We start from the raw sequence: 9,398 nt of genomic DNA on the forward strand, positions 1-9,398 counted from the left end.
CAGAACTGGGACCATTCTGTACCCCTGTGAATTTTTTGCTTCACAGAAGGAAAGCTGCTTTTGGTGTTCATTATAGTCTTCCCTCCTGGGGGTATATGCAGTTCTCATCCCGTGGTGCAGAAAAGGGGTTTAACCCACGTGTCATGTTCCAGATCCTGGTTTTGTGTAATGGTTAGTGTGTTGGACTATGATTTGGAACACCAGAGTTGGAATCCCCAGACAGGAAGCTAATTGGGTGACTTTGGGCCAGTCACTGTCTCTCCGCTTAACCTACCTCACAGGGTTGTTGTGAGGATAAAACTGGGATAAGAGAACCATGCTTACTATTTTGAGATCCTTGGATGGAAAGGCGGTACACAAATGTCATCAATCAATAAAACAAACAAATGTTATAAGCAATCATAGATTTGACATAACATTTTAGTTTGCGTGCCTGGCTGCTATGAAAAGTGAGAGCAGCATAGCAGGTTTAAAAGGAAGGGGGAAAGGCAGAAACTTCCCACTTTTTAGCAATGGATGCTGGTCCACTGAGGTTACTAAGGCACAAACCTCCCTAGGAAAATGTCAAGCATCTTTTCCTCTTCAAAATCACTCTTTCCTGACCCCTCCCCCCCATTTTATACTTCCTTGACCATACAGGGACATATCTGACAATCTCCTATTCTCTGGCCGATCAGCTCTCTGCATCACTCAGCCAATCCTAATCCAAAAGTATGGCTATGGCAAAGAGGTGCTTCCCATGTGTCTCTAAGCAGGAAAAACCATGTTACTGATTGGATTGCAGGAAATTTAGCCCTAGCAGAAAGACTCTTATTCCATCTGTTATGATGGGGCCTGTCCAGCACAGTCACCAGAGCAGATATGGGAGGAGTCAGCAATTCTTCCAAAACAGCCCTATGTGCTAGCATTAGCCCATGCTTTCCCTGAAGGCCAGAGAAGCAACAGGAAACACTTCCTCATTTGAGGAGCATTTTGTTTGTTTGTTTGCTGAGTTCAATATTGTTTTGTGACTTTGCTAGAAAGAGCAAGGAAGCAACAGCGAGTCTCTTTCAATAAATGAATTTACTTAATCATTTTGCATTTTGCATTTATCTTTCTGGGAGGCAAAATAGTGGGTGGCTTCCGTATAAATTGCAACAAACTATTAATAATTTCTCTATTTTCATTCATTAAAAGCTGCTGTTACAGAAGCAGCTGACAGGGCAGTGCAGGGCAGATAAGGTAGATTTGAACTGTGCGTAATTACAGAGTATTTTCCAGAGTATTTCCAGAAAAGGTGTGTGGATCTGCTTCCAAGCAGCCCTTCCCCTAGCAGGGTATATATCTTGAATGCACAGGAATTGGGGGGGGGGGGGGATGCTGTCACAATTTGAATTTGTCTTGTGAATTTGTCAATGAATTTCTAAAATGACAAATTTGGGCTCTGTGCCTGTTTGAATATGACTCGACTCTACATCCTTTCCCAAACCTGGGAGATAGTATCCCAAATCTTGAAAAATATCTGAGGCTGATTATGATTAGTCTGGTGTAATGACTCTGCACATGAGCAGAGACTTCACATTGTCAGGACTGAGCCATACACTGCAAATATGTTCAGCTGTGCCCTGGCTTGAATGAAACAACCTCTCTCTTTTTGGATAAATTACCACTTTGGATAATGAATACTGTAGTTAAAATGATTTTGGGGAAAGTAAAGCTTTATGCAGCTGGACACACATTTTCCTCACATTTGTGTACAGGCAATAATCATTTAAGGCACATCCAAATGATGCACAATCATGCATGTGCACATTGTGCCGACCCATGAAGTAGGCAGAAAAGGGGCTGAACAGGCTTACACACATTTTGCCCATGGGTGGAGGAAGGGGGGTGCAGTGGGGGCGGGCTGCCCCGGGTGTCATCACTGAGGGGGGTGACAAAATGCCGGGCGGCACTCACCGCGGGGCCTGCTGCGTGCCCGAGCCACGCGGCTCTCCTGGAAGTGACACGGTGGCTTGGGCGCCCGCCGCCTCCCTGCTGCCCCAAATGGTCCGCTCGCTGCCTCCCCCTCAGCTGTAGGGTGGCTGAGTGGGTTTTGGCAACATGTTTTTGGCAACAGATGTGTAGGTGTAACTCATACATGAATTCGCTATGCACAATGGCTTAATTTCCAAATAGGAGGTATGGAGTCAATCTTGTCTGAAAATCATACTTTGGCCGTGGAAGCTCTTTCCCTGTCCATAGGTGTGTGTATAATAATTGATTTTTACTTTTATTTTAGAGAGAGGAGATAATGGCACTCTGCACATGTCAAATGGCTCACTTTCCTAAATAAGTTCTGTACGAGTCCTATTGTGATAAAAACAGCAAGGTTAAAAATTGCAGCCCTACCATGTCAAATTGCTACCAGTTGCCACAGCCTTTCAGTGTTCCTTCCTTGGCTAAAATGACATATGCAGTGTCCCTAACCCATTTTTATTTTTAACCCAGCTGCTTCAGAAGCTGCAATCTTAAGCAAAGTGTGTGTGTTGGGAGGGTGTGTGGCTGCATAGCTTAACTCTTTCTCTTCCTGTAGCCATTTACCCCATGCTCAAAATCCCCCTGTAGGAGCTTTTCTTCCTAAGCAAGGATGGGGAAAAATATATATCCATTCTCCATCCCACCCCCCAAAATCAGCAGGAGCCCCATAGCCCTGTCTCTGCTTCCTAACTCTCAGAAACACTAGTCAAGGACTCTCTTAGAAGCATGCTTCACTGCAGGTTGCTAAGGGTTAATCTGCCCTTGTTTTTCCTCTTGATTAGCTTAGGCTGAGGGCATTTCACAGAGGGAGCTGCACTGAACCGTCTGTTCAGATCTTGGTCTCTCACAATCCATACATTCTTGAGCATATCTTTAGTACAATGCTATTTGGATAAGTCTCATTTTTAAAGTTTCCCAGAAGTCCAAAAATCCTGGCGTACAGCAACTGCAAAAAGATTGCTCAAGAATTCAAGGTCCTAGCTAGCTGTCCTTCACAACACCAATCAATCATTTTATTTGTATGCCGTCTTCCCAAAGTTAAAACCATGCTCAAGGTAGCTTATAACATATAAAAAAATACATAACTACGAACATAACAAAAGTAGTCATAAACCATAAACAAAACATCAAAACACACACAACCAAATTGAACCATTTCCACATAAATCATAAGATCCAATATAAAGATCCAAAAAATTGACAGCAACAACCCCCACCAAACAGCCCCCCTAAACAATACCCCAGCTCCTTTAATAATCTTTAAGGCATGTATGTTGCTAGGACTTAAGGTTACCAGACGTCCCCGTTTTCTGGGGACAGTCCCCGGATTAACAAATCAGTCCCCATACAAAATCCATTGAAGATAAAAAGTGTTCCTGGATTCCTTGAAAAAAATCTGGTAACCTTATGCTAGGTGCTGCACATGGTTAAAATCCAGGTCTTGCTAGCAGGTTTGCCATCTATTATTTGAACCAGCTCATTGGGTTCATCGGATACAGGCTGTGTACACATTACTGGCTTAAAAGCACAGCTAGGTTATTTTTTTTGCTCAATTTGGATAGAAGCTGCTTTTGAGGGAAAACTCATCAAATATTTTGTTTCATAAGAAACAACAGGATAGACATGGACCGTAGCTAACGTCATGTGCACACCGCTTCCCAAACCAGCAATGGGAACGCATTAGATGCATAGTAAACAGGAGTGTGTACAAATCCTCCATATCATTTAAATGGGCCTAAACCCAAGGTTGGCTGCAATCCTAAACACATTTAAATGCTGTAATCCAGGACTTTTGAATTTAATTAGATTTAGGTATAGGATTATGAGGTCTGGCTTTTAGGCTGTAGCTGTATTCCACTAAACAATAAAAAAGGAGAACAAATAATATGTTTATCCCTAGGATGACCACTTATTTTATTGAAAAAATACAGCCCCCAGAAGCCCATGAGAGGTAGTTGCATGCAATTTGGAGAAATCTGGCGAGGTGAAGACAGAAAAAACCCTGATTAGTCAGGAGCAGAGTCAGATAGTAGGTCATGGATTATGGGTACACTGCAGCTTGTCAGTGAGAGACAACCAGAAATAATCCTTGCCTGACATACAACCTGGATGTGGGTGCCATGAAAGCTATGTAATATATTAACAATTGGAAAAACAACATTGTATCCAGTATTATTTCAATTTGGAATATATTCCCCACCCCCTAAGGTGGTAGACAATCAGCTTGCTCAAAAGCCCTGATATGTAGCTTTGCAGGCCAAACAAAAGAGCCCATTTCCTCCCTGCTTGCATTTTTTTCACAGGCGAAGACATTCATTTACTAGAGTATCCATAATTATTAATGCTGCTCACCACTGTTCTTTAGCTACATTTTAACTGGACTTTTGTCTTTTAATGGAGTGCTTCTGCACCGGAAGTTTTTAAGGTGCTTTCCTGACACTGCAGGTTTTCTTAACAGAAAAGTGACTTGTAAATACTAAATATATTCACACACAGACAAACATATTAAACATATTAGCTGTGTACTCCATGATTGTTCTGTCTTACTCGGATGAATTGAGGAGCAGAAATTACACCAAATCAAGGTCTATAAAGAGGAATATGTTGTCTCCAGCTGCCCCTTCCCGCAATTGCAAGTGAGGTGAAAAAAGGTTGTGGTGCGTGGATGTCCGGGGAAGAGAGTTGTACTTTTGAGCAGGCCATGGGGTTGCATATGAAGTCTAGGGCACTGGCCCACTAGATCTTCCATTCCAGCAAAACTAGTTGCCAACCAAGGGACTAGGATGACTCTGGCTGCAGCAAGGCTTTGGAGGTTGAGCAACCAAGCTTACAATTACACACATTTCCAGAGAACTATAACAGACAGCGGAACCAGTTGTCCTTTAGAAGGAAGGGAAATGAGAAACAATAAAGCTTGTCAGCGGAACTGGCTGACGTAAAGTTCTGTGCAACTATCTTAAGACCATCTTGCTCCAGTAAAGATTCATAATAAATACAGGGCTTTTTTCCAGCCTTGTTCCTGTGCTTTTAACAGCCTGCTATGCAAATATCTATCAGGCCACGCTTTCATAATTCTGGTTTACATGCCAGTCAAAACTTCACCTGCTTTGTTTCTGCATCTCAAGTAACTGTAAAAAGTGCAGAGGCAATGCAAGTTAAACAGCTGGCAACCCCAAGAAAATGGATTGCAGGCATGGAGTTTTACATTAAAAGAAGCAACCGTTTAATAATGGTTGTGAAAGGGGGAAAACTGGCAGGAGAGAGGAAGTGCTAAGACATCAATCCTAGACTTCCGGGTTAGCGCCAACGGCAAATGGCGGATTCTCTCCGAGCTCCGGAGAGAATCGGCTCCGTGGGAGACGGGTCCCGTTGCAACGGCGACGCGGGGACCCTTAAAAACCACAGGCGTTGAAGCCTGTGGACGTGGTGGCTCAGTGGGCACCACTTGCGCGCCCCCAACCCGCGAAGAAGCCTTTTTAAAGGCTTTGGAGTGGGGGAAGGTGAGCGGCGCGGTGCTGGAGCAGATCGCTACTTCTACGGAGCGAAGCCGCAAGCCATAGCCGGAGAGCGCTGACTTTTTTCCTTGAATTTGGGACTGCAAAAACAACAACCCGTGAGTAATAAGAAATCCGGATCTAAAATTCTTTTCTGTTTTTTTGAAATTTGGTACGATCGGGGGAGGTGTCAAAAGGAAGTCCGCCCCCCCATACATGTAGACAATCTGAAGCAAGAATTTAAGCAACTAAGGTTGAAAGGACTTTTTGTTTCCTTGTGGAATCAATGTTATTAATCCCACGATTTTGAAAGAATTAAGAACAACCCTTCTTTTTTAAGGAAAAAGAAGAGAAATGGACTGGTAATCCCCCCCCCCCCCTGAAACCCGGGAGGGACCCGTGAAAGAGCCGGCCCTGGAGACATAAGAAATTTGACAGCTGCCAAACGAGCTGTCAAATAAGGAAAAGTTGCTTTTTGACATTTGGGCTGATTATTTGTATCGAATTTGGCTCTGGGTTACTGGAAAGAAACAAAACTAAACAAAGTAATTGGACCGTTGGAGGAAAATACAAAGTAACTAAATCCCTCTAGAGGGGAAGTAGAGACATTACAATGGCAGCAGATGGAAAAATACACAAAGAGCTCGAGAGAATGTTTCTTCTTGTGGGAAATTTACAAGATCAACAAAGAGCTTTTGCAACAGATGTTATGACCTTGAGTCTTAAAGCAGATAAACTTGCTGACCATACAAAGGAACTGATGCAAAATACTCAGGCAGTCGAACAAGAAGATAATGTCGTTGTTTTAGAGGAGGAAGAAGGAGGTGTTGGGAAATCGACGGAGAAAGAGAATAACCAGAAGCCATTAAAAATATATTATAAGGGAAATAAGCATCGGATGACAGGAACCTGGTTGGCAATTGAGAAGGAGGATCGCAGAGACTTTTTTATGGGAAGTTTGGAAGACCTTGGGATTATAAAACTGTACAAGGTGAATGATGGAGCCTTTGGACTTCTTGGGACTTTTGGACTTAAAAGGAATATGAAATATCACCTGGGCTCCGTTCTCGAGTTTCGAGGTTTGGCTGGAAGAAATGCAGATCCTACTGAGATAGAGAGTCTCCGAGACATCAAGTTCAAGATAAAGGACTGTCAACAAAACCGGCTGAGAGGGTCTGAGAGAGAATTAAGAGCTTCGGACGTGAGGGATCCGGGCTGAGAACTGATAGGACAATGGACATTCTTTGGGGACCAAACCGGGAATGGGGGGAGGAAAGTTGGGATGGTAAAGGGGGTATAATTAGAATTTAATGTCTTTGTTATTTAGTACTTTTATGGAAGTGGGGAAATTGTGGGAAGGGATCTAAGATCGACCTTAGAAAAGGATGTATTGATGGGTGTTGAAATTAATTATATAGGTTAAACACATAAGGTTAAAAACTAAGTATATATAATTTTGAAAGTTAAGTATATAAGCTAATTTAATAAGAACTTGCTGAACTAAATATTGGAATTGGGATACAGGAATGGGAGGGGGGGGGAAGTCTACAGAAAGGGTTAAGAAGTTAAGGATTTGAAATTATACGTGTTGGTGTTTGTGTTTGTTTGTCTTTGTTATGTATTGTATGTCTTTAAATTGTGTAAAACTCAATAAAAATTTATTTAAAAAAAAAAAATAAATAAGACATCAATCCTAAACACACATATACTTGAGAGAAAGCTCCACAGAATTAAATGTAATTTACTTCCAAGCATAAGACCTATTAAGGACACTATCTTTTCTTTTCTTTTAACTTGAGTATTCAATATGTAAAAACAATGCCATTTTTGAAAGGCACTTTCAAAAAATTAAATGCATATCAATTTAATGAGAATCTCACTTCCCAGGTAAAAGTTCCTAAAGGGCTTCAGGCATGAAAAGGGAAAGTATGCTAGGCAACATGGGCACTATTTAATGGGGCAGGGATGAGAAACCCATGGCCCTCTAGATAACCATGATTCCCATTATAATTTCAACATGAGATTCTTAATCTCAGAGTTATGGGTTTGAGTCCCACATTGGGCCAAAAATAAAATAAAATAAAATCCTGCATTGCAGGGGATTGGACTAGATGACCCTTTTGGTCCCTTCCAGCTCTACAATTTGATGATCTATTATCATTGGCCATGTTGGGGCTGATGGTAATTGTAGTCTGAAAGCACCTGAAGCACAGTGAAACCTATGAAACTGGTGTGACTAGAAACCATCACATTTTCCCACACATTTTTTGAATGTGTGATGGGGGTACAAGGAGTGTATATGACCTTCCTGTATTTATTGGAAAAGTCAGAATAGTACATTACACATATATATCCATAGGCTCTATTGCAACCTTCATAAAAACAAGTGGAAGTTAGACGATGAAACAGAACATATGCTTGCTCCCCCCCCCCCCTTTCAAGGAAAGTCTAAAAAGGGATAAATGTAGCACAGTATAAAATGTATGTATATCACAGTCACTGACAGCTCTGCAATACTGCTTCAAAGCTTCTCTATTGATCGTAGTGGACACAGCCTTAAACTGGATCTATAAAGCCTGCAGAATAAAATGGTAAATGCTGTGGACCATACCATATGATCCTTCACATAAAAGTCACACTGAAGGCAGAAAACTAACACATCAGAGAGAAAGGTTCTAAGCTAGTTCCCCACTTGCTGAGATAGTTTTCTGTTTGCAAGATATTTTGGGTATTTTTTTTACAGAGGTTGATACATATTCAAAAGTGTTATCCCCACCTGTAGTCTGTTGTACCATCTCAGGTCCTCATTCCATTTTTAAAAAAACCCTAATCTCTACATAACAGGGAATTTCATTATGTTGATAGTTGTTGGCTTTCTCACTCTAAAAAATAGAGAAATTGTATCTTTCTAGGCCACCTTCTGTGGAAATAAGATTACAGCTGTAGAGGCTGTTCATGCGAGTTCCCACACACTCCACATTGTCATAACTGGATTCCAAACAAGGATCTTGCTAGGCCACGGTGTGTTATCTAGTTCAACATAGCTCCAACAGGAGGGTCTCACACAATGCTTTTTTCTGGGGGTCCTCAAGGGTAAGCAGTACCGGCACTTCCCCACCGCTAAATGTTAAAAGTGTGGCACTTACGGCAATAATTTCATGCTAAGTATGGCACCTTTATAAAATAAAAAAGCAGCAGCAGCAGCACTGGTTTCACCCATCAAATATAAAGCAAAACAGTGTTGTCAGTCCCAACCATCTAAGTGGGTCTTACTCCCATGCAAAGGGTAATCCTAAGCCTGTACCCGATACACAATTACCTGGGAGCAAGCTCCACTGAACTCAGTGGAACTTATTTCTGAGTAGACGTGTATAAGACCGCACTGCACCCAAGCTCCCATTTCATTTCCAGATCAATCCTAAACATGTTTTACTCAGCTTGTGAGTTTCTATGAGCCAGGCTCCCAAGGAAGTATGTTTAGGAACGCTGCCCTAATCCACAATAAAAAAGGATATAACCTTGTGCATGTCTTAATATAGAGCATAGCCAATAACATCTCTGCTCTACAGACAGACCCAGGCAGGGCCAGATTTAGGTTTGATGAGGCCCTAAGCTACTGGAGGTAATGGGGCCCTTTCTATGTCCAGCCGTCCTTTGTCAACAACAAATTGTTGCTCTCTTTTGTGTTGAATATATGCTATATGGTAATTTACCTAATAGGTATCTAAAGCCATTTGCACATAACAAAATATGTATTTTATCAAAGTAATTGTTGAACTGAGATACAATTTAGTATATTAATAGTGAAATACAATTAAGAAGTAGTATATTAGTAGTGAAATAATTATTAACCTCTAACTTAAAATGATTTTTCATATTTTGGGGGGGAAGACTAGCAGGCAGGGC

This window comes from Podarcis pityusensis (assembly GCF_964106645.2).
Source record: "Podarcis pityusensis genome assembly, chromosome: 17".
In the NCBI taxonomy this organism is placed as follows: domain Eukaryota; kingdom Metazoa; phylum Chordata; class Lepidosauria; order Squamata; family Lacertidae; genus Podarcis; species Podarcis pityusensis.